Raw genomic sequence first — 25,767 nt, forward strand, 5'->3', positions numbered from 1 at the left:
CAGCAAAGCTGCAGGGGGACTCTATAGGTAAGGAATTAGCCATGAAATGAAAATTCTCCCTAACAAGGCTCAACACGGTCCCGGATTGCCACGTCCGCAGGGAGAGGAAGGCCAGTTGTTGTTAGCGGATCCCCTCCATGAAAACGTGTCTGGACGAAGGCATCCCTGCTAGTGCGGAATGATGCAGTCACAGGATCGGGGACAGGATTACACACAGGCACCTCTGCGGCCGCCTGTGCTGCCTCCTCTCCCTGCCCCTGGACTGCACCACTAGCACCAGTGGAATCCCCCCTCTAGACCCCGTGTGTGGCCCTTTCACGGCCTCCTCCTCAACCAAACCCTTCACCAACCTGGATGACTCTGTGCCATCTTCCCCCATAGGCCTCAGCTGCCCCTTCTGCTGCCGAGGAGTCCACCTCTGACCTCCGCCTCTTAGACCTACCATCGGCAGCTGCGGCCGCGGACCCCTCACTCCCTGACGAGATGACAACCTGGGAGGGGAGCTGGGCCTTGAGTCTCCAGCTGGCGGTGGGATCCCTGCCGCTGTGTTCCACAGCACTGTCTCCGCCCTCTTCATCAGTTGACGCTGCAGACAGGGAGAGACAGAACACAGCCATCAGGGCACTGTACAATGGTCTGATACACACATTACAGTTGCACATAAGTGGCAGTGTCAAACTTCACACATGTCATCACAATCCCCAACACACCTATCATTTGAACGCACACACATGCACAAATTAACAGGAATTTTGCAGCAGGCCGTACATACAACAGCATGAGCATCCGAAGTTTAGCCTGGCATCACATGCAACACAGGGAGTGGCAAACACATGCACACACGCCACCAGACATACATGCATCTGTACTTCGCCACCACCTGTCGCAGTTAAATCATCGGCATCCATGTCACATCTGCCAATCAGCCTCCTACATGTCGGTGTCACATGCATCCATGGTGTATCACAGTGGCACACATGTCAAATACACACACATGCACATGTACATTGTGCACATACATGAAGGTGGAACCAGCATCCATGTGTCACACCACAGCCATGCCACAGTACATACACATAATTATACACATGTGTGCACCGACACATGCATTTGGGCACCATGCATTTCAACACTTACACCATTGATGTGCCTCACACATGACTGGAGTAGCATGCAGCAGGCTCATGTCCCTGTACATACACATCCATACATGGCCCTTCCAATACATATGTGCAACCTGCACACTCCTGCCACACCTCAACATGCACAACATGCAATCAATACGCATGGACACTTACCGCTCGACTCCGGACGGGTCTGCCTCTGAAGGATCTGGAGGTGGTGCGCTGGTTGTATGCGTTCCAGGACCCTCATCTGGATGTTGGTAAGGCGACCTGGCACCCCTCTGCATGTTTTGCCTTCAAGAGGCGCCGGGCCTTGCTGAGGGTCCTGGACCTGAAGTCCTCCCAGCGCTTCCGGACGTGTTGCATGTCGCGAGCTGCCACCCCCTCCACGTTGATGGCAGCCTCGATGTCCTTCCAGATCCTCTTCCGTCCTTCATTGTCAGAGCGTGAACTTCCAAAGAGGGCATCATAATGCCCCAGGACTTGCTCCACCAGGATGCTAACTTCATTGGCACTGAAGCTGGCAGCCCTCTGCCTCTCTGCTGGGGGGATGCCACTGGTGCCAGATGGTGTTGTGTCGGACATGGCAACCCCCGAGGCAGGTGTAGGTGGGCAACTGAGTCCTGGGGCCGGGCTGCGGAGCGATGGAATGCCAGTCGGGAGTCTTCTGTTCCAGCAGGGGAGGTCACAGCATCTGGACCCCTGCAGATAGCTGATGTGCAGGCACCAAACAGCAGGGCACGTGGCCAGCAGGGAGGCAGGCAGCAGCAGATGGCAGGTGGGAGCTTGCTCATGGCTCTGGGGGGCAGGAAAATGGGCTTCTGGGCAGGAGCGTGGTCTTCCGTGTTTTGTTGCGTGGCCAGCTTGATACGGAGTGATATGGCACGTGAAAAAACTGCACGTCAGCATGTAATTCGAGGAAAGGCCCTTAGCGCGTAAGTGCGTCTGTGATGTAACGCGCGCGGGTGTTTCCCTCCAGACGGGTGCATGTTGATTGTACACGTGCAAAAACTGCATGTCCGGGTGTCACTGCGTGTAATTAGAGGAAAGGCCCTTAGCACGTACGCACGTAAGTGACGTCGCACGTGTGGGCTGGGTTAAAAGGTACGCGTAGGACGCCATTTTCTTGTACGTGCTTTTTGTGGCGAGCGAGCAGGTTATTCTTGTACTTCTTGTCTGTTCACACGCGATTACTTCACAACGGTTCCAGTTCGTACTCCTTGTATACGCAGACAGTGTTCAATTATTCTTTTGGCGGGGGTGTTGCCAACACGCACACGCGTGTCTTTTTGATGTTCTTTTTCCAGGCAGACAGTGAGTCGCACATGTATTTTTCAACTGTGGTTGCCCCGTGTGTCGCATACCCATTCAGAGGTCATTGTAGCCAGCGTGTACCACGCGTACGCTTCTTTTTGTGTTTCTGGGTGCCACAGCGTAGTGCGGGTTCTTTATTCCATGGACGTGGGTTACCAGGGGTCGCGTGCATGTTACATTTTGTTTTCGGGGTGCCTGAGCGTTGTGTGACCCGTCTAGTACCCTGCCCCTTTCACCCCAATTGCCCAGGACAATTGTTTACTGCACCTCCCATTCGCACAAGAACATCAGTGCCATGGTTGGGAGGTGAACAAGCGGTAAGGGACACAAAGGTGGCCAACCTCCAAGAGGTGGGTGCGGTAGGGGACGTGGATCAGGATCAGGATGGGGTCAGGATGTGCAGGGTGGCCCAAGAGGCCAGTGTGTGGAGGAACAATCAAGAAAACCTACCCCCGCAATGGGTTGGGGAGATGCAGCTGACTCCATCCCAGCTCAGGCCTTGTTAACCTGGACCATATTGTCAACCGAACCGGCACAGGTTGACTCCCAGGCTGACTTCCGTGTCACCAAGTCAAAGCCACGTATGGCAGTGAAAGTTGCTGTCACCAGTCCCCGTGGATCTGGGGCAGCAATGTCATCTGCTGCCCCAAGAAGCCAGGGTGAGGAGGCTGCAGGGGCCGCTGCAGCTCAATCCACCCCAGCTCTGAGTCTCCCAGCCGGGACAGTGTTGGTCCAAGTCCATCACACCGAGGTTGGTCCTGCCAACATCACCCAGCAGCCAACACCTGCAGTGAGACCTTTGGTCATCGTTCCTTTGGCTACTTCCAGTGCCCAGTCCATCTGCCCTTCAGCCCCTACCAACCAGAGCGGCATAAGCCACTCAGGGTCCGCACCACCTCCCAAGAGGAAGAAGGGTGCTCTTCCAGTACAGGCTGGGACCCCAGACACGGCTGCCCCCTCCAGCACGTCAAGGAAATGTAGTTTCAATGACATGGAACTAGACCACTTGTGGGCTACGTGTCGGCCAATGGCCACGAAATGCTGGTGACTGCAGGGTGCAAGACTATGACTGCTCAACGTAGGGCCCACTGGCAGTGCATCGCGGACCAGATTAGTGTCCTTGGATTTGTCAGGCGCACAGCTGATGATTGCTCTAAGCGGTGGAATGACCTCAAACGCAGAGCAAAGAACAAGCTGGCTTCAATCATGCCTCTACTCTGGTGACTGGCAGTGGGTCTCCACCAGAGGAGGAGGTACTCACAGACCATGAGTCTATTGCTGGAGGCTTCATCACAGAGGATCAGATCCAAGGCGTAGGAGACCTACTCCTTGGATCTGAGATCTTGAGGCAATGTCCGGTGAGTGGCCATGCATGTGTGTGCAAACCATGTGTATGTTGCTTATGTGATGTGTTCTGTTTGAGTGCCAGGTGAGGCTGTGTCGTTATGACTGCTATGGGTCACCCATGTGGTGCCTCTAAACCATAGCCCGGCTTTGGGTTTCGGTTTTCAAGTATCCCTTCTGACCATAGTTGACAATTTGCACCTGATTACTGCACTTGCCCTTCAACTGCCATCATGCCACAACATTGTTCATACTGTTTTCCTGTTCATTCTGGCTGATTGATGAAATCCTTTGCATGTTCACCACACATTTTTGTGCCCTTCTGCCCCAAATGTAACATACTTCAGACATAGATTACACCCCACATATGTTTCCTTAATCAGGCTGACTAAGTAATGTGCACCTACACATGGCCTGCACACAATCCCTTCGGGGCCCTGTTTGAATGTTCAACATGACAATTGTCTTCTGTCATGTTGGAGTGACCAACCATTGATGTATCCATGTGCCAACCATCACTGCATTAGTGAACACTGGCTTTGTTGCAGCATGTGGCACATGCGTGTTTTGTCACACTATTCTGCATGTTCTATTTCATGATGTCCATCTCACATGGATGGGTGATAGTACTGATTTGCTACCATCTGGGTGTCCTTGTCAAATCTGCCATGGCTATGCTATGTGCCATCTGTGTGCTGGCATGTGTCATGCATGTGGATTGTGATGCCACTCACAGGCTAATGTGTGATGCCAGTGCTATCCAGCATGCAGCACAAGTGTTGGTCTTCCATCTTGGAGTCCTCAGTGTCTGCTTTTTCCCTCCCCTTCCAACTCATTGCCAGTGCATGCATGCCAGAGTTATTGTCATGTGTGACATGTGTCATTTATGTACTGGATGTCTGCCTTGTCATGCTTATGTGTGTGGGCTATGATGCTCATGCCTGTTTTCATTACTTTTCTTTTATGTTTTTGCAGGTGATGTGGCACTAGATGCTGTTGAGGAGGAGGAGTTGGCGCAGAGGCAGGCGTACTCACAGCCACAACCAGGCACCAGTGGAGGACGTGGGGTGGTGGTGGGTGAAAACCCATTACTCCTACAGACCATACTGTCCATGGGCGTCTCTGGGTACACCTCTGGAGACCTCTATGAATCACATTCTGAATCAGACATTGAGACATATGTTCCATCGCAGGTGAGTGTTTCTGGCAGGGATGCTGTTCTGTCCAACCCATCTGCACTGGGGGTAGACCCCTCTATGGGGCATTCAGTGTTGGAAAGTCTGCCTGTGGCGGTTACGGATGCAGGGTCACACTCCACAATATTTGCTCCTGTTCCTGGGCCAGCAGATCAAAGGAGGAATGCAGCCCCGCAGCCTCAGGCAGTGCCAGCACAGCAAGGTGCACATCACCTTGCCCCAAGTAGGTGTGGTGCCCGCCAAAGCGGTGGCCGTGCGCCACCAGGCAATACTGTGTGGGAGAACTCCATGTACACTATAGCAGCACAACAGGGGGCATCATGTGAGATGATGGGTCAGGCCGTGGATAGGGAAGCCATTTCCATTCTCCCCCCTGAAAGGCAGGTGGAGCTCCAGCAGCAGGCAACAGAGTCCATTTGCCACTCACACAGGGTGGACATGTTGGCATCCAACAGGGACCGATGGGCAGGACTGAAGACTCTGTGCACAGCCATATCTGGAGAGTCACAGGCCCACAGGGATGCCCTGAGGTTAGAACACAGGTCCCTCAGAGATACTCTGGGTGAACTTGAGGTATCCTGGAGTAGAAGGTCAGAACAGCAGCTGGAGCAGCTAACACGCACACTCTCAGCTGAGCTCCAGGCAACCCGTGAGGAGATCCAGGCATCACGCGAGGCCTTGCAGGCAGGAATGCATGCTACCGGTGAGGTGCTGCATGGGGAGCTCCGTACCATCATCTTGCAGAACCAAACCTTTCAGACCTGCATGCTTGCTGCCATGGAGGAGCATGCTAGGGCTCTGCATGGTCTGCCTCCCATATCATGCCCACCTTCTGATGTACAATCAGAGGGTGATGACAGCAATGGCAGTTCTCCCACTGTAGGGTAGCCGTGCAGGCCATAAGCTCATGGAGGTTTTTATTTTTTTTCTCAACATCCACGCATGTGGGTGTTGGGGTGCACCTTGTACCTCGTCCCTCTTGGGTGGCCTCCCCTCCTCCCCCTTGGTCCACACATGGCCATTATTTTATTTTTTTATTTTTATTTTTTTTGTTTTTTTCTCATTTGATTCCAATTTGCTAGATGAAATTAGTATTTAATTCATGTGTTATCTTTATTTCTTCTTCTTTTTTCTATTTATTATTTTCATTTTATTTTAATTCTTGATTTGTAATTTTGATTTTCATACTTTTATTTTTATTTGGTTATGCTTCTGATTTTCACTTTATTATTTAATTTGTTTCTTTTACTTTACATTTACTTTTGCTTTTTCTATATTTGATTTGCATTTACATTTTTGTTCATAACCATTTTCTTTCAGATTGTGAATTAATGTTACAGTGTGTTGCTTTGTGTGGCTCCCGTAGGCATCCACTGTGTATTCCAGCTGGTCACATGCAGGCTTGTCCTGTGTTTGGGTTAGAAACTTGGGTTCCTGACACACACACCCCTCCTGCTTCCCCTTTCCATGGGTTTGCAAAGGGTGTGACCAAGTGACAGTAACTTACACAGAGGAATTGGGCTCCCATAAGTTGTGTGGGCAGTCTGTAGTCCAAACTGTGTATACATCCCTAGTGGGGATTGTTGTTCATTTCTCCACTGCATGGTGGATTTGTATATGGTTTTACATACAGGACTTTTTGCATATATACATGTAGCTTCTTCATGTCTTAACAAGCCCGTCTCCTTTGCAGATGCAGTTCATGTTGAATGCATTACACTGCCACATTTGCCTACCAGCAACACTCTGCAGTTGGAAGGGGTCGATGTGCTGCCTTAGTCAGGTTGTGACACTTGCACTACTTTAATCTTTTACTGTCATATGTTGCCACTGTTGGATCCTGTACTGATCTTTTGTCTTGCTGGTAAGTATTTGTTAATGTGTGCTGTTTTTTTTTCATTGGTGAGAGGCAATTGTCTGTGGCATGTTTCCATTTGGGACAGTGCACTTTGTGACACTTTTGTTATGTGATGTGCATTCATTTGGTTGCTTTCACATCGCATGCCATGCCATGGTGGGTTGGGTAGCTGAGATGGGGTTAGGGAGAGGTTGGGTGACATGCCACTATTTGTTTGTAGTGTCTTGCAAGGGGGTAGTCCTTCATGCTGTATGAATGTGTGCCTTTTTCTGACACAGCATTGGGTGTGTATAAGTAGCTAGGGATGCGCACAATGTAGCACTTCCTGGTAAACAATCGCAGGGTGGTATGGTTGTGACAGTTGACTGTCCCTTTTGTCATCATCATAAATTGTCAGCTGGTGCACATGATGATGGTATGTAAACTGTATGAGAATTGTGGAATGTAAGAATAATTATGTTGTAAAAGTTTGGTAATCAAACTATAAACAACGGTTTGAATAAAAAAAAAAAATAAATAAAAAAAATAATAATTGTCAGCTGGTATGTGCCAGGCCTGTGTGCACTCCGCAGTGGTGGGATTTTAGGTGAATGAACAAATTTGCCACAAGCTGGGTACAGGCTGCCTCACCGCGTGCCCTTTCACCTCCCATGCGCAGCGGCTGTGCATGTGGTTGGGGATGTGGGGGCACCACCATGTCCACCGGCACGCCCCGCCGAGTTGCAACGTTGTGCAGGACACATGATGCCACTATGATCCTGCACACTACTGGGGGCGCATATAGCAGCTGCCCACCAGAGCGGTCAAGGGAGCGAAAGAGTGACTTCAGCTCTCTGAATGTGCGCCCCACTACACCCAGGGTTGCAATATGGGTGGTGTTTTATCTTACCTCAGGTGGTGGGGTTCCGTATTGGCATCATCATATAGGTGCTCAGAGGGTAGGCACTGTCCTCTGGGGAGGTGATAATGGTGGTCATTAGTGGGGTTTTCCCATTTCTCAGTGTCTGACATGCATGCATGTGCAGAGGCATTTATACTCACCAATTAGCCATGTGACGCCATGCCACCCAGCTTCCAGGTCCTGGTTTATGGGTGACATTCGGAATATGAAACTATAATGGCTGCACCACCTTGGCATATACTGAGGTGATGATTCCCTTGGCATCACATACAACCTGCACGTTGATAGAATGCCAGTGCTTGCGGTTTCGATAGATGTGCTCAGTGTACCTGGGAGGACGTAGAGCCACATGGGTGCAATCAATGGCACCTAGCACTATGGGGAAGTGTGCCATCCCGTAAAAGTCCTGGACGACAGCGTGCCTTTCTGCAGGTGTTCTGGGTATGTATATGTGCCTGCGGACTGAGGGGCGTGCAGTCATGATTGCCAACACCTGATGTAGGCAGCATGACTGCGTGGCCTGTGAGACACCCCCAACTATGGCACTTTTCCGCTGAAATGACCCAGTAGCCAAGAGGTGCAGTACATTGAGCACCTTTCCAAGGGGCTCAGTGCTTGGGAGTACAGGGTGGGTGATGTGAGGCCATCCACCCACCCCCTGACCAGTTCTAGGATTATTAGTGGTGGAAACCTGTACCTCCCATACACCTGGTCATCAGGCATCCCAAAAAGGCTGGTCCTGGGTAAAAAGATGTGGGGCCTGGCTATCCTCCTCCTCCTGAGGTGTCCCAAGACCACTGCTGCGAGGAACGGTATATTCATCGTAGCATATGAGCTTGTTTGTTGTTTGCGCGCACTTTTATGCTGCGTGGGGCCGCTTAAGCCTGCTTCCTGCTGGCGTACGTGTTTCTGGATTCTCGCGTCTTTTTTGGCACACTGGTTTCCCCTGTTTGATTCCATGAATACGTGTTGTTAGCGCGCGTATGGGCGTTGCAAGCATTTACCTCCTGTACTTCCCCCATAATGCCCACATTTTCACCCGTTGTTCCCCATTCTGCGTGTTATGCCCTGTGTTCCGCCCACTTTTCTTGTGTATGCTACATGATGTGTGCTTTCCCTGTGCGCGTTGCGCATGCCGTTTAGTGACGTGTGCACCCGCGTGCCCCACCCATGGATTTGGCGCACATCCCAGGTTTTACACGCACGTGCATTCCATGAATCGATGAACGGCTGCGTGCGCGGATTTAGCACATGTGCGCTGCAATTTTCACGCTTGCGCTCCCCTTTTCGGTGCACATTTATTCCATGAATTACCCTGTAAATCTCCTAATCCTTACTTCAGTAATCTGGAGTGGGGTATATCTTTCACATCAAGATGGAGGGACCACACGCATCTCCTCTGGGGTCTGCTGGCAGTAGCCACAGTGTTCAGGAAGGCATTGTTGGGCGAATACCATCTGAAATGGTACGAAGACTGGTGGCCTCACTGCTCAACCTTCTCCGAGTAGCAGGAGGCATCACCTGTGATTCTCCCCAGCAAAGACGATAAAGGCATGCTGGAGGCTTGTGGGAGTAGGTGGGAGTGGAGGTAAATGGGAATGGTGGTTAGGGGAGCTGAAGGAAGGTGACTGGGGGTAAAAGGTGACGGAAGATCGAATAAAATAGAAAGGGGAGTAACAGCACTATTTTCCTTGCTTCTCTTTTGCTCTAACTGTTTTTTTTATAGAGGGGTACAAATGTATTCTTCCAGATCTGGGAAGACATTTTTTGCTGGGTCACGGGTCTGGGATGCCTTACAAATAGGGATAGGAAGACAGTGGCTCCTGTGTACAATCATGTCTGCTTCAAGAAAGAGATGGTTTGTTTCTGCGTATTGTTTCACTCAAGACTATTTGTGGCATAATATCAGAGGCCTGTCTCTTACGCACTTTTTTCATGCTGAGACAATTTTCACATGTCACTGGATGGTTCTGCACAGATGGTATCTTCACCGCAATCATGTCACATTAGTTTTTGAAAACAGAACATGGCAGCACTGCCAGTCGGAATCCCATGGGACATCTATTGGCAATAAAGCAGTACTCGAATGGCTTATCTGAGTTATTTTCAGTATACACAACATACTGACTTAAACTACATATGCCATACATGTAGAAGCGCAACGTTCACCATTTGCATGGTCTCTTGGTGCTAACAGATGTCACGGAAGCAAGCGTTTGTGAGCCATCAGCAGATGCTAACTACTTTTGCACACTATTTAGAGCAAACCTTGAGGGTTAGTATTCAGAGGAAACACACTAAAATCGTATTAAGAGGTAGTCTTTTTCAAACAAACGGGCTAAACTCTATTCAGAGGTAGTAGCAATATGGCACAACGCTGTTGGAATCGTCTGCAAGATTCGGCATTCGGCTCTCAACAAAGGTGTAGACAGTGTAGGGCCTGAGTGGGCAAGGCCAACTCAAAATCTGTAAATGCCTACTCAGCAGCACAGTGTGTGCATTTACCGATGTTAATGTCACTGTGGTGGGCCCAATTACATTAGCTTCCCGCCCCACTTGTTAGACAATCCTGGCTATGCCTCTGGCTCTGAGTAGCAGCAGGACTTGACGACACTGCAAGGCACAACATGATGTGCTGTGTGGTCCCACTCTCTGGGGCAAGATGGGTTGCAGAGACGTGGGCCGGTGGAAAAGAAGCAGCTGCTGCAGTGAGACACATGCTTTATTCTTTATCCATGGTCCTATATCCCTATGTCTTTCTCTGAGGCTGTCAGAAGCGAGGCAGAAGTGAGGCGGCAGCACCAAGTTGTGTAAGGAGAAGATTTGAAGGAGATATCATGGGTGAGGTTGATGAGAGGGGGGAAAGGCTGAAGGCAGGTTAGAGGGGGAAGATGGGTGGGTCAGAGGTAGCCTCTCTGTGCCTCCCTGTATCCTGTGCACCATTGCTTGCACACCTCCTCACGCTTGCCACCTTACACCCAGTTCCTAGCACCCAGTGTTTCAGTTTTACTACACACTGGGTGCTAGCCATCTGTAGAGTAAAGGACCTTACAAGGTCCCAGAGGAAGTCCTGCGATATCACGAGCGGCAGAGCCCGCTCAGGACATTCCAATTGCAGCAAGCCACGGAGTAGCAGATTGTCATACGCACTCCTATGCAACTTCCTTCCCAGAGACTTTAACTCACCTAAATACAAGAACTGCCAGCATGGCAAGTTAAACCATATAATTAGATGCTGAAATGTATGCTGAATGGTGATTATTATATCAAAGCAGTGTTACATGTGAAGAAATGATAAAAGCATGTTAACACAACCTTCAGGCTTGGTGTGATCATTGAAGGGCCTCTTCATAATTGGCGACGAGGCATCGGGTCGGCCCAGCAGCTCTAAAATGCAAGGAGCAATGCCACCACCACCGTTCCTGCAAGTCCCAGGCAAGCCAGACGTTTCTTGGCTCCAATGGGAGGCTTTATTTCAAACTTATCTGGAATGATGGGTGGAACAGGCTATCCAGTGGCGTGCAAGAAGACCATGCTACTAAATGCGCTGGGAGTGGAAGGACAAAGAACCTTTGCAGGACTGAACCCAGAAACTCCAACAGGAGACGGTGATGACATCTATCAAGAGGCAAAAAGGAGACTAGCCAAGAGATTCTCGTGTAAAGAAAATGTGGTACTATACAGAATCCGATTTTACGGCAGGAAGCCGGAACCGACAGAACCGTTGGGCGACTACGTAGTCAAGCTAAGAGAATTGGCTGCGTTGCGTGCATTTGGAGCAACGTCAGAGGAAAGAATCTGCGACATGCTCATAGTCCACACGAGCAACAGAAAGGTACTATATCAATTTATTCTGAAAAAGGAAATAGTGTTGAATAAAGCAATCCAGATTGCGAGAGCCGTAGAAGAGACGTCTTGCAGGCGCAAAGAGTGAGGAATTGCTGCGCAATCACCTGAAATACAGTGGGTACAATCCAGATGCAGAAGGGACAGAGGACAACGCGAAACCAGAGATGACGCAGCAGTCAAAAGCGAATCGTTGAAATGCCACAGGTGCGCCAGTACGGTATACAGTTTTTTTTATCGAAAAAAAATCATTGGTTTTTTTTTTGGGGGGGGGGTTAAAAATTAAATATATATTTGTGGATGAAAGGGAATAATTAAAAAAAAAAAACTATGAGTTTTTTTCAATAAAAAACAGCAATGAAAAGTCCTGCGATGAAAAATCCCGTGGCAAAATAACGTAGAACCGCCACTACAAGCCACTTACCCAACAGCAGAGAATGCCCCGCAAGGAACAAACAGTGTTAAAAATACAGAAGGTATGGACATTTCGCATCGGTGTGCACGTGAAAAGTGAGGAAAACGGTGGCAGCAATTCAGAGCGAGGAAGGCAGAGATGAGGCCTATTCAGATGAAGAAGCATGTGCCAAAGTTCTGATGGTGAACAACGGCACGACTCAGAGGGAAAAGCCCCACTGTACCATTAAAGTCAATGGCCATGAAACAAGAGTTATGGAAGACTCGGGTTCCGACCTCACCATACTACCCTTAAACTTATACAAAAGCATGGTGGGAAGCGAAAGAGTTGAAGCTTACAAAACAAACATCAGTCCCACGGCGTACGGAGGTGCCAGTGTAAATCTTTTGGGGTACGTCAGAGCGACAGTAGAATTCAAGTACAGGGTCACCAGAACCAAAGTATATCTGGCAGAAAATGGACCACCAGTATTAGGCTGGGATGATCAAACCGAATTTCAAATCAGGCTCGACCCCTTCTTGGAGGGAAAAGTCCTGTCCATAAACAAAAATGGCGCCTCACTCAGCAAAGAAGAATTCCCACATTTATTTTCAGACACGCTCAGCCGCATCAAAAACTAAGAGACGGGTGCCGGCAACGGCAAGAATTGCACTACAAGAAAAGCTCCAAAAGATGCTATCGGATGGAACCATAGTGACGGTGGTCTTCAGAATGGCTCAGCCCAGTGGTTCCCTTAAAGAAACATCATAATGGCGACTTGCGCATTTGCATTGCTTTATGCGGCCTAAATCTGGAGGTAGTGGTGGATAGTTAACCCTTACTGAGTATAAATGAACTGATCTTGCTCATGAAGGAGGCTAAAATATTTTCAAAATTGGACATGCAGGATGCCTACCACCAAATCACCTTACATCGAGAATCCAGACCCCTCACAATATTCATAACCCCATTTGGAACACATCAATTCATGAGAATGCCATTTGGGTTGTCCTTGTCGGCCTCTGACTTGCAATGCATGATGGACTCCCTCTTGAAAAACATTGGTAACGTCTCTTACTTCCAGGATGACATATTATTATATGCATAAGATAAGGAGACACATGTTGCAGCTCTCCGCAAAGTGTTGGCAAAATTGCAAGAAGCAGGAGTGCGACTACGCTACAACAAATGCGTACTGCAGGCGGATGAGGTGGAATCTTTGGGATACACCATATCCAAGGCAGGTATCAGCCACAAGAAAGACTTACTGCAAGCAATCGTAAAGGGGCCTCCCCCAACAAGCAAAGAAGAGCTGAGATCATTTTTTGGGCTATCAGAATACTACGCACAATTTGTATCAAACTTCTCAGAGACCACTGCTCCCATGAGAGAATTATTCATGAAAGGCGCGGAATACCACTAGGAGGAAGAACAAGCCAAAGCATTCGAAGATGTCAAAGAGTGAATAATGCATGTGCCCTGCCTGCAACCCTTCAATCTTCAATGGAAGACCATGATTACCACGGATGCCAGCGTATACGATATAGGAGCAACGCTCACGCAAAAGAAGGGCGATGAAGAACATATTGTCGCATTTGCGTCCAAGGCCTTCTCACAATCAGAAAAAAAAACTCCACCATTGAAAAGGAAATGTTAGTATGTGCATGGGCCGTGGATTACTTCCGGACATACATATGGGGTACAAAATTACGCATGGTTACCAGTCACAAACCCACCTACTAGGCCCGGGAGTAACCCGTACAGCGACACCTCGCCTTACTTGCATCGCTGCCAAGCTGCAAGAATATACATCTGAGGTACAGCACATTGCAGGATGGAAAAATGTCCAGGCGGACTGTATGTCCAGCCTCCTGCAGCGCAAAGATAAAGAAAGCCATTTTCCACAGAATGAATATGTCATTGCATCACTCACGGACCTAAAGAGCAAGGAATTCCTCAAAATGATCGAGAGACACTGGAGAGAAGAAGCGGCTAAAGACGACACCCCAACAAAAATCACAGAGTGGGTCTGAAAGGGGTGGCCTGACATGAGGTCGATCCCAGAGGGGTTGCCTCCCTATTGGAAAGTATCAGATAAAATATTTGAAAATAAAGGGATGCTCATGAGAGGTGACCAAGTGATTCCACCCATAGCCATGAGACAAACCATCATATGCATGGCTCACGCTGGTCATCTTGGGAACAACATGACAAAAAGCAGAGTAAGAGAAGCGTATTGGTGGCCAGGTATGGACTTGAAAATAAGGACAATGACAGAGAGATGTGAATAGTGACAAAATACTCAAAGTAAGACAAGCGCCACTACACCCCACAGAGGTGCCAGAAGGAGTATGGCAAAAATTAGGCTTGGACTTTATAGGCCCACTAGAACTCATGGAACACGAAAGCAAGTACGGCATAGTTTTAGTGGACTATTTTCCAAATGGGTGGAGGTTGAATTTGTACCTAACCTAACCACAGCCACAATGATTCAATTCTTCAGAAACATCTTTCAGAGGGAAGGATTGCCCAAGGAACTGGTCACTGACAATAGAGTACAACTCGTATCCAGAGAGATGGATAATTTCTTGAAGGAGAACAATATCCAGCAAATTAAAGCAGCTTTGTATCACCCACAAGCAAATGGGTTGGTGTAACACACCAATAGATTCATTAAGGGAGCAATGCAGTTAGCCACAGCAGCGAGACTTGACCCTATCTACAGTCAAGGAAGCTACAGCTGCGCATCGCCTCACCCCCAATGTGTTCACAAACATATCGCTATTATACCTCCTCAGAGGACGCAGGGCATCCTCTACCCTGGTTCGGCCATGGTTGGCAAATGTGAGAGAGGATGAAAAGGTGAACATGGAAGAATTTGTATGGCGAATCAAGAAGAGAAAAGAAAACATGAAGAGATACGATGAAACGAGAAAGCCTCAACAAAGCACAGTCCGAGAAGGAGATCTTATAAAAAGTAAAATGCTGCACAGAGATCCCGAGACGGGGTCTAAGTTCAGAAGACCATTGAGAGTGGTGCAACGAGGAACAAACCATGTATGCACCCAGGATGGATAGCGTTGGAACTTAGAGAGGGTAGCACTGTACGAAAAGGGGACAGAAGTAGCACCCAACCCCGTAACACAAGAGCACAGAGGCCAAGAGGAGAGCTTGGCTAAAGAGAACCCGACCATGGGGGAACAGTTAGGACATGCAGAGTTGGAGGACATAGGGACACCCTCCCAAGCACAAGCCAGTCCCAGAAGGAATGCAATGAGACAAGAGAGAACCAGTGAAAGAGCTGCAACACCACAAGAAGAGAATCCAGAGAACAGCCGACCACAGAGAGAAAGAAGAAGGCCAGGAAGGGACACTGACTATGTCATGGAGTAAGATAAACCTTACGAGGTCCCAGAGGAAGTCCTGTGATATCACAAGCAGCAGAGCCCACTCATAACTGCTGAACCGATATGCATGCATTAGTAATGGCCGAACCCCAAACTCTCTCCCATAATGATAGGCTCACAACTTGTATCAAGTGTTGGCAATAAAAGGCCGTAGGATTTTATTGTACAGATATGAGTTATGGCAATAACAATATCACATATCATGATGGTATCATACTTTTGGGCACCGGGTCCTGAGGTTACCCCCTCGGACCCGTGCCGCCTTCTTGTGTCCCACGACTTGTTGTGGGCACCGTACAGTGCCTTGTATTTCTTTTTGTTCTTCTCCCCTTTTTGTAGGGTGGGCGGGTTCTGTGGTAAAGAAGCAAGAAGATTTGGAAGACACTGAGTAAACGGTGAACCTCCTGTTTGCTTGCGTCCCCATTCAGGGTCCACAAACAGATTGTCTTTACTCTGAGCATGCTGCTCTCATTTATAGGACCCAGGGAGGCCCTGGGTCTTTGTTGTGTATGTGGTGGGGGCTGCTGTTGTCACAGCCCCTGGCCGGATAGCCGACTGCCAGACCCCCAGATCTTTTGAACCTGGGCCCTGCCTGACGGTTGTTTTCCTTATGGCGCTTAGCACCTTGCTGTTTGGAGGAAGGGTGAGATGACTACTCGCACTTACCCTTCCGTGGCTTTGTGCTGCTGAGACTGCGTGTCTCTTTAGCTGGGGGGGAGGAGAGGAGCAGGCAAGGGGAGGTTGGGGCTGCCCCTTTCCCAACTGCCGATGGTAACAGCAGTTACCCTGCCTCGCTTGTGGGATGCCCATGCAGCATTGCCCAGGACATTCCGAGTGCAGCAAGCCACGGAGTAACAGCTTGCCATACCTCTCGCCTACAACTTCCTGCCAAGAGACCCTAATTCACATGAATACAAGAACTACCAGCAGGGCAAGATAAACCATGTAATTAGATGCTGAAATGTATGCTGAATGGTGATTATTATATGAAGGCAGTGTTACATGTGAAGAAATGATAAAAGCAGGTTAACCCAACCTTCAGGCTTGGTGTGATCATTGAAGGGCCACTACACCATCTTTCTTCTTTTTTGCTTTTTACTGTCTGGAGGCTCAAAATAGGTTGTTAGGGAGTGGACTGAGTGGAGGAAGGAATAGCGATTAGCGGAGTGTTGGGTTATGGCAGTGAGTGCAGCCGCACCGTGCAGTTGATGGCGGAAGGTTCCACTTTCCTGGCTCCATAGCTCTGTAGCTTCCATAGGTTCTACAGCCCTTTACGGCCTGTTACAGCCTGTTGCACCTCGTTGTAGCTGGCTGCAATGTGGCTCCTAGATGGTGCTGATCAGTTGCTGAATAGCGGGGGTATTCGCATCATAGTTCTGTGTATTGGATAAGTGATTGAAAGCTTGTTCAATACAAGATACCCCTAGTGTGATCATGTCTTATGCATATAGGTAAAAATTTGCGATGCCGGGGCTGTACCAGCCGGCTTCCCGGGGAGTAAAACAACCAACTGCTACTGCTAGATCACCTGGGTTAGTCACTCTGATGCAACCGACTTGTACTTCCCGCTGATATTTCTTCATCGTCCGTCTGCGGCCATTCAGCGCTATTTGCAAGTGCTTAGGGCATAGAAATCAAAGTTGCCAAGTATAATCACTGCAGAGCCTAAAGAATTACCCAGACTCAGCACTTTTGGCGGGTGCTATGTTCACAGAAACTGACGAGGAGTTGGTGGATTTTGAAAATATTTAAATGACAGAACCTTGTGTAAAATCGGTGGAAAGAAAGCTGGTAGGGACCGCTGATGGGCTTTTGGGGAATGTTTTGGACCCGATGGCACCCCCTATTTCTATCATTGTGGCCCAGGTTCACATTGCAAAGAAATGTGACACTCTCCACGGCCAACAAATCTTGTTTAATATGTAAGAGAGATAATGAAATGCAAAGGCAGCCTTATCTAATATACCGGAAACTGCCCTCCAAAGTATGCTAGACCATCGGCAATTAACGACAGAAATATGGGAGGACTTATCAATACAGGACATGCAAACAGTGCTCGCTGCACGACCCATGGGTAGTAATTTATCTGCGTCACCGTTACTTTATGCGGATTCCATGGACTCCTCTTCCAACTTATCACTTTCCGTTGAACACCCAACTCCTAGATGCTCTTTTGGATTAACAGCAACTGGCACTTTATGCTCGAGCTAACTTTGGCAGGTATGTACACTACAAGGGTAACCCTATCAAAATTGTATGACTCTTTGAGCGTTCAGATCTTAAACCAAGTTGCACTATTGACTATTTTAAACACCAAAGTTTCTTTCATTCAAGGCCGTCTTTCCTCTGCTATTTGTGCCCCAATAAGAAATCATCTTTCTATAGAAGCTGTAAATAATAGTCCATCGACCAGGCAGGTTTCTCAGCCAGAGACAACTCTTATAGAGGATGAAACTGGCCCTCCTTCTGAGCGGCCAGGCAGAGCTCTAACTGGAGGTAATTTGGAGATTGCAGAGTAGGTTGATATACCCATTCCTTATCTTGGTCTGGAATTTGGGGAACAGGAAGACCAGCAACAACGTTTTACAATATTTTCGAAAACAAATGGGAGACATAATACAAGGAGGAAAAAAACTAAAAATCAGAAATCTGCAGGAAGATGACAGACCTTGCGCTCGAAAAAATATTTACAAGCATTGACTTTACCGGGGTGGGAACAGAAAGAAAGAAAGGCTTTGTTACCAGTTCAGCGGTATCCCAACCGGTGCAACTGGCGGGTTGCTGCCAGACTCGTAACAGTTTACCAGCACCTGACTTCCGGTGCCACGGGACATTACAAGTCCAGCGGACTGGGAAGTCAAACGGCGGTAAAATGTTAATCCCCGACTCCATGGGAGTGGGGACTTGGAGGCACCGGCATTGTTGCTAACGGTGCTGGTGCTTCCTTGATGACTCTGCCTCCCGGCGCCGATGCACCCGACAGGGTCAGACCTGTCTGGCGCAGCAGCCCTGGCATGCAAACTCATAGATTGCCGCTCCAGAAACAAGGGTGCCAGTGAGCTTACCGGCACCCTTGATTCTGGTCCGGCAAACTTGTAATAAGGCCCTAAGTCTAGAGTGAAGAAGACCAGCGAGAAAAAAAGAAAAGCTTGTTGAAAGCCAGTGTTGATTTCGAGCCCGGAAGTGGATCATTGTATGTTGGGAGACTCACTACATAATGCAGAGGTGTCTAGCACTTTTATTCATATAGAACTCTTACAGATGACAGCCCTCTCTGTTGAAATAGAAGAGCCAAGGTCTAGAATTTCCTCATGGAGGCAATCATTAGCCTGTACAGCAAGGCTTCCTGTAAGTCAGCAGACAACTATGACTAGACATAATTTGATTCATATGCAGGTAAACAGACAATCTTGGGCATTATGAATTTAGTTACATCCAGTTCCTTTCAGACTTACTAATATGTATATGCTTATGGGGTCGGTTGTATCCAGTTACTTTTAGCTTAGTCATATTCTTGTACATACTTTCACTTTACATATGTGCATAAGGATTTGGTTACATCCAGTTACTTTCAACTTAATCATAATCTAGTGCATACTTTCAATTTGATCTTAATCAGGTACACAGGAGTTAGGTTGCATCCTGATACATTCAAACTAGGTTGTATGTACGATGTTGACAGCAAATTGCAGGTTACCTTTGGGGCCTTCAGATGTAATGAAAACGGTTGATTTGTCCGAGATTGGTTCTATAAGAGTATTTAGCATTGTTTTTTCATGCAGCACCACTGCATGGGTTTGGTGCATTGCTATAATGCGGTACAGCAAGGCATGTGTTGCCAGTGTGACATGGACATGTAAATGAAAACAGGCTATTCAGTCAAAAACGATTTCTACATTTAAAATGCAAATAATTTTTTTTTCACAGTTAAAAGCATATTTTTTTTTCTCCACCGGAAATTCCTCTGTTGCAGGAGACACATTTGAGGATTAATGAACTAACTTTATTAACAATACTAACGATTCTAACCCATTAATAATATAATGTGTTCTCCAGTGCAAAATGGGATGGAAAATGACAGGCACTGAAAGTCATTTTAAACGCGCATCCAGATTTATTTTTTCTTTGCTTCTATCTGCGCTGTCCACAGTATTTGCAGGAAGCAAAGACTCGAATAAGCAGTAAATCAGTTTGGTTACAGTTGCAATTGTATAAGCCAAGCCATTGTTAAAGAAAAGGAGGGTAGGATATGATAAAATTTCATTGGTTGAACTTGTTTGGCAGGCTGTAACAGAGCTTTGCTAATGAATCTCGGGGAAAAAGAGAGGAGAAGACTTTTTACACAGCTGGGAGAAAGACCTGGCTGGTGGCAGGGGATTTTCCTGATTGAAAAAGCAGATCCCAGTGCACTGCTGCAGAGACTGGGAATTCCAGTCAATAAGCACCGTTTTGAGTGACGGCTGATGCTCGTCCTTGCTGGGGTGATTTAAGAAGAATTCATTGAACCACTTCCAGAAAGCGACCAGCCGACGAACTTCACATGCTGGACAGGCCTGGTAATTATATTATAGAGTTTTGGGGCAGTGTGTATGTGTGCGAAACTATTCAGTCAGCGTGGAAGAGGGAACTCCAGTGTTTTATCAACAGGTTTAATGTTGCGAATTGAGTATGTTCTCGGCGCTCTCTTCTCATTTTGTTACAGATAAAGTTGTTACTGTGCAATCTCCATTTATTTCTGTAAAAAGAGTAAGATTGTGTTGAAATGCAATTTTTATAATACACAAAAAATATCTGAAAGCAGACGGATAGTCTGTTTTATTTTTCTCTTTTATTTGTGCATCTACCATTACAGTACTGATAATATGGGGAGAGGTTTAGACAGTGCAATTGTCATTTTTAAGCTAGCTAAAAATAATACTTAGCGGTAGCTGTGTGCATGATTCCATTTAGTATATAAGTGTATGTTTCTGAACGAAATATAATAATAATATAATGAAATAGACTGCTGCTGGAGGTACATGAGTCAGCAGAAAGAGAGGCCCTGGACATACTTCACCGATGTAGATAAGTTGGTGATAAATACTGCATGTTAGCTCACTGCCGTAGATAAGACAGCGAGGAGAGCCCATGGTGGCACTCCAATTGAAAATGTGGTGTTCCTGAAATGTAAGCCTGAGGCCTCTCTAGTGATCACACAAACAAACTAAGCAAAAATAAGGGGTTCTGGATATTGGGGCCACATATAAAACAAAGGAATTATGCTCACCAGAAATACCACCAATAACGCATACCAACATAATGTATACCACTAAATGTATCAGTGTGCTGAAATAATGTATGTATACTGTAGTACTATATACCAAATCTAATCTGAATGCAAAGAGTGATTATTACTGAATTATTTTCATTTTGGCGGTAAGAAAATACCGCTAGGCCCCAGATCTATACAAAATACCCTACATATTTATGGTGCATTGCAGGCCGGGAAAGTGATCATAGAGCACCTACTGGGCGTGGCAAGTGTGTCTCACACTGCCATCTGCACATTAAATCTATACAAAATACCCTACATATTTATGGTGCGTTGCAGGCCAGGAAAGTGATCATAGAGCACCTACTGGGCGTGGCAAGTGTGTCTCACACTGCCATTGGTACATTAAAGGGAACCCATTTCATAATAACAGTGTGTCACCAAAAACAAATTTCAGAATTTCACAAAGGGAAACCACATTCTCACACTTAGTGCAATATTTAGAGGCAAAGTTGTTTGCTCATGGGACGTGGTCATCGAACAGTACCTCAGAATGGCATGACCGCATTTAGGGTGAGGTGCAGAAAGAAAAACTAGACAATATTTTTGCAGAAGGCAGCATAATTCAGGTCTGCCTTACAAGGTTATTGAATGCAGCCGATAAAAGTGCAGAGAAAGACTGTTTAATACGGCTATGCGCCAAAATATGGTTTATTTTGAATAGGTCCCTGCGAAAGCAAGAAAATGATACCCAGCTAATTAACAGGTTAAAGACTGACTTAGATGGGGCAAGTAAAAAAGAGGAGATGTTAAGAACAGAATTAGAAGGATGTCAAAAAGACATGCAATTAAAATGCAGAGATTTTGATATTCAGTTGTCAAAAAGCAAGAAACAGTTTGAAGACAGTGAGCAAGAATTGGTACACTTAAAAGCTTTAGTGGATCACATTAGACAGGATAAAGATGAGATTGTTTCAGAAATGCAGATTTTACAAAAAGAACATTTTGAAAAAGAAAGTGATCTCCAAGGTGCAGAGCAAGAAATGGTTAAAATGATTCAAGAAAGAGACAAGAGAAACAAAGAATTTAATGAATGCCAAATGCAAATGTGCGACATGCAGGAGGTAATAAATAAAATGAGTGATGAAAACAACTATCTGCAAAATGAAGCACGCAGGCTCCTTAAAAAGTGCAAAGACTTAGAACAACAAATGTGCATTCCCAGGTCCCAGGAGAGGCGGCAGGGTACTACATTCAATGGAGTGGAGGTGAATTCTAGTTCTGCCCAAAGAGCTAGTGCTCCAGTGACTGGGCCGGTGACTGAACTTGGTTGCAGCGCCCTTGGGGGATTTGATACTCCCATTGGGGGCAGCCACCAATCCCATACACCTGGAACCAGGATTGAGTCACCAAGTAGTGCAATTCCATGTATTGCAACAAGTAGCCCCATAAAAATAATGAAATCTATTAAAGCTCTGATCAAACCATTTAAAAAAGGACGGGAATGCTGCATTGAGGATCACTTAGAAGCGGTTCATGACATTTTTAAAGCACTCCAGATACCTAAGGAACAGTACAGACAATATTTTCATGTAACTTTAGATGCTCCGACGGCCAGCATCATAAGGGGATTAAATGAACAGCAGAATATGACATGGGTGGAGTTTGAAAAAAAAATTAGGCGTCATTTTTCTCCTTTCCAGTCATTACAGGAGGCAAAGAAAGTTGCTTACACACTTACTGCTGGGCCCAATACATCCCCTCGCCAGTTTTTATAAGACTTAAAAAGAGCATTTTCTCGCTTTGATGTATCTTTTGACCCCAATTCTAATGAATTTAAAACCGCCTACTTCTATGGGCTACAGAAAGACATCATATCCCAATTGGTTCGTGAATTTGATCGTGACAAGTCCCTTGAGTGGATTGTGCATCAAAGCACAAAACTATATAAGGTACTCTATTGTCAGGGTAGAGAAAGTGATAAAATGAAAGATACTAGACCTAAATCTAAAGAACCCTCAGCAACAGTGATGGAAATCAGGTCAGCCAAAATGTCCCTTTAGTCTGCTCAAAGTCCAGGTAAAAATAATTCGGCAACTGAACAAAGGGTTAATCAACAAAGGTCATCAAACTCTGCACCAATGCTTCAATCACATGATCCTAGTAATAGGGAGAGCTACATCAGTCCTGGGTATTTAGGAGATAGGCCCCGGGCAGGCTATCGGCCTGATATGTCAGGTATGAACTATAATCAGAGACAAAATCAAGATCAAAGAAATGATGGTCCCTACCAGGCATTGGGGACACAGAGCAAATTTGATCCCAACACCATGATATATGGTAATCAGGATATACCCCGATATGTGGATCGATTTGCTGATAATGGGAATCAACATAGGGGTCAGTACCCACAACATGAGAGACAGGACATGAGACAGAACATGAATTACACTCCACGTCAGTACAATGATTCCCCACCTGGGGTCTACAACCAAAGGATGGGTGCACCCCACTCCCCTCCACAAATGAATCAAGAGTTCAGAAACTATCCCAATAGAAATCACTCACCTGAGAGGTATCAGAATAGATCCAATCAGGGAGAAAGCAACCAATATCGATCTAGGCCACAGAGGGAGGATTCTAGAGAGATGGAAAGGTTCCAGTGCCTTGAGGCCCAAGTGAAAATGTTAGCTGAAGAAATAGGGAAGCTTTGTACAGCACAAAAACAGTCATCAAAGGAGGGGGCTGATGGCCATAGCAATGACCGGGGGGCTTCTTCTGAAAAGTGACTAAGTACTCATGATACCTACAGCGCCGAAAAGACAGATTGCTCTGATGTAATTTCGCATAATGACTCTGAGATATCTAATGATTTAAAAGTGAAAATGCCAGTAAATGAACATGTAACAGAAAGTGCAAATACTTCTAAAAGAGAGGTACGTTTTAACCTAGAGCTAAATCAAACATTGGAGATTTGTACAAATGAAATAAGAAAACCTGAAACTCCAAGAGAACAAAGAGACAGATTTAAGAAAAATGACTCATGCATGGGGAATACCAGTAAACAGGGAGTAAGTGGGGATGCTATGATTTCTTCCCTGGGCAGTCAAAACAATGACCAAACACAGGCAGAAAAGGGAAATACTCCAAAGGAGGGTACATGCCAAACACCTGAAGAATTCTTTGAGCCACATATTTTTGAAGAGGCTGAAAGGGCTGGTACCACACTAAATGATCACAAATGCACAGAATTAAACAATGACAGATTGCTGAATGATGTTGTTACACATGTTCAGTTTGAGGGTTGTAATGTGGCCTCTGATGATACCTGGATAGATAGGCGAACAGTGGCCACACTCCAAAAAACCTCTGAACATGGAGAAATGAATAAAGTCTCTCGCGCAGAAATGGGTAAAAAGGAGGGAAAAATGTCTTTCCATTTACCAATGTGCTTAGCCAAAAGTGAAAAAGGCCTGAGAAAGGTGAGTCCTGAAATCAGTAAGAATTCACACTTCTTATGTGTATTAGAGGAAGTTGAGGACAGGTATTATGCTGCCATCACTGTAGAAGAAAAATGCCAAACATTTGCAATGATTGACACTGGCACACAGGCCACAATTATGTCCAAGGAGCTGGTAAAGAGTATCAATGAAGGGAGATCCCCACAGAATCAGATCACAGTGAAGGAAAATCAAGGTCCAGTGCATAACTTTAATGGGGAGGAGGTGCCCATCATAGGTGTAACTGAGGTTGACATAAAAATAGGAAAGCACAGAATGAAACAAGAGGTATTGATCACATCTATTTGTGAAATTCCATTTCTGATGGGGAAAGATTGCCTGAAAAGATTGTCTCCTCTGATAGATGGGGTGAATGGAGTGCTGTGGTCCTTAACCAAAAAAACATTGAGACCTAAGAAACTAAAATCACAAAACAGCAACATAAATGAATGTCACACCGTTGCCAAAACAAATGATGCTGTGGAGATATATCGCTAGAATAGTTGCATATCTAGTGTCACTGTTATATTAATGTGTCAAGACAAAATGCAGAGCGACAATGAAAAACTACCTGTACAAATATACTTGGACCCAATGAAAAATTGGCAGACTGCCATAGATGAGCACACATTACGTTTTTATTTAAAAGAAAAGATATGCAAACAAAATATTACTCCTAAAGCAGATTCAGAAAAACACATTACCACTCTTGCTGAAATACACATGGAAGATGAGCAACCATGGGTTCATGTTGGTATAAATGACTGTTTTAAAACAATAAAAGCCACTTTAGCGCTTGAACAGGAGAGGAGCTTCATTAATGAGAAATTGTTGCAAAAAATAATGGAGAGGGAGGAAATCCCGAAATTTAGGATTAAAAACCAATATGTTTCTGGGTTGGACAGTCCAGCCTTTGAAAACTGAATTGCAGGCCGATGCATGCTTAAAATTAGCATTGGGCAGAAAACAATTTACCATAATGTATGGATAGTGAGTGGAGCACAAAATGATTTTTACATGGGCAATGACATCATGGACAGAATGTGTATGGTGTTAGATTTCCTTAATCAAAAAATATGGTCACGCATAGGTGGGCCGGCACCTGAATTTGAAGACAAAAGAAGGGCTTATCATTGTGCACAACTTGTTCCTTATGCAATCAAACTACAAATGAGGAAAGATACTATTATTCCTGCATTTACAAAACAGTTTGCAATAACACTGAAATGCAAAAATGGACAGCAGATGAAAGACTCTGATGCATTTGTGTGCCTGAATGAATCCATAAAACAGCAAGGCTTGGATTATGAATACATTCCATTGGTAGATATTGGTGAAGGGCCTGTAAGAATTATGGTAAATAATAAGGGTTGTCAAGATATTCACTTAGAGGACAACTCCCCATTAGGAATGGCCATACAAAAATCACATTATACTGCAGATCTAAATAACATGGTGATTGGAAATATCCCTGAAAAGTATGTAGATGCCAAGGGTGAGTTGCCAGAATACCTGGACTCTCAACCCAAAGGAATATTTAAAATTCATTCTGTGTACCCTTATGATTCAAGTGAGACAGTGTGCTGTTATCAAGAGAGTTGTATAACATTTGATTTAAGTGAAAATGAAATG

The sequence above is a fragment of the Ambystoma mexicanum genome, chromosome 6q, assembly GCF_040938575.1.
Source record: "Ambystoma mexicanum isolate Mex_15411 chromosome 6q, UKY_AmexF1_1, whole genome shotgun sequence".
NCBI classification, from domain to species: domain Eukaryota; kingdom Metazoa; phylum Chordata; class Amphibia; order Caudata; family Ambystomatidae; genus Ambystoma; species Ambystoma mexicanum.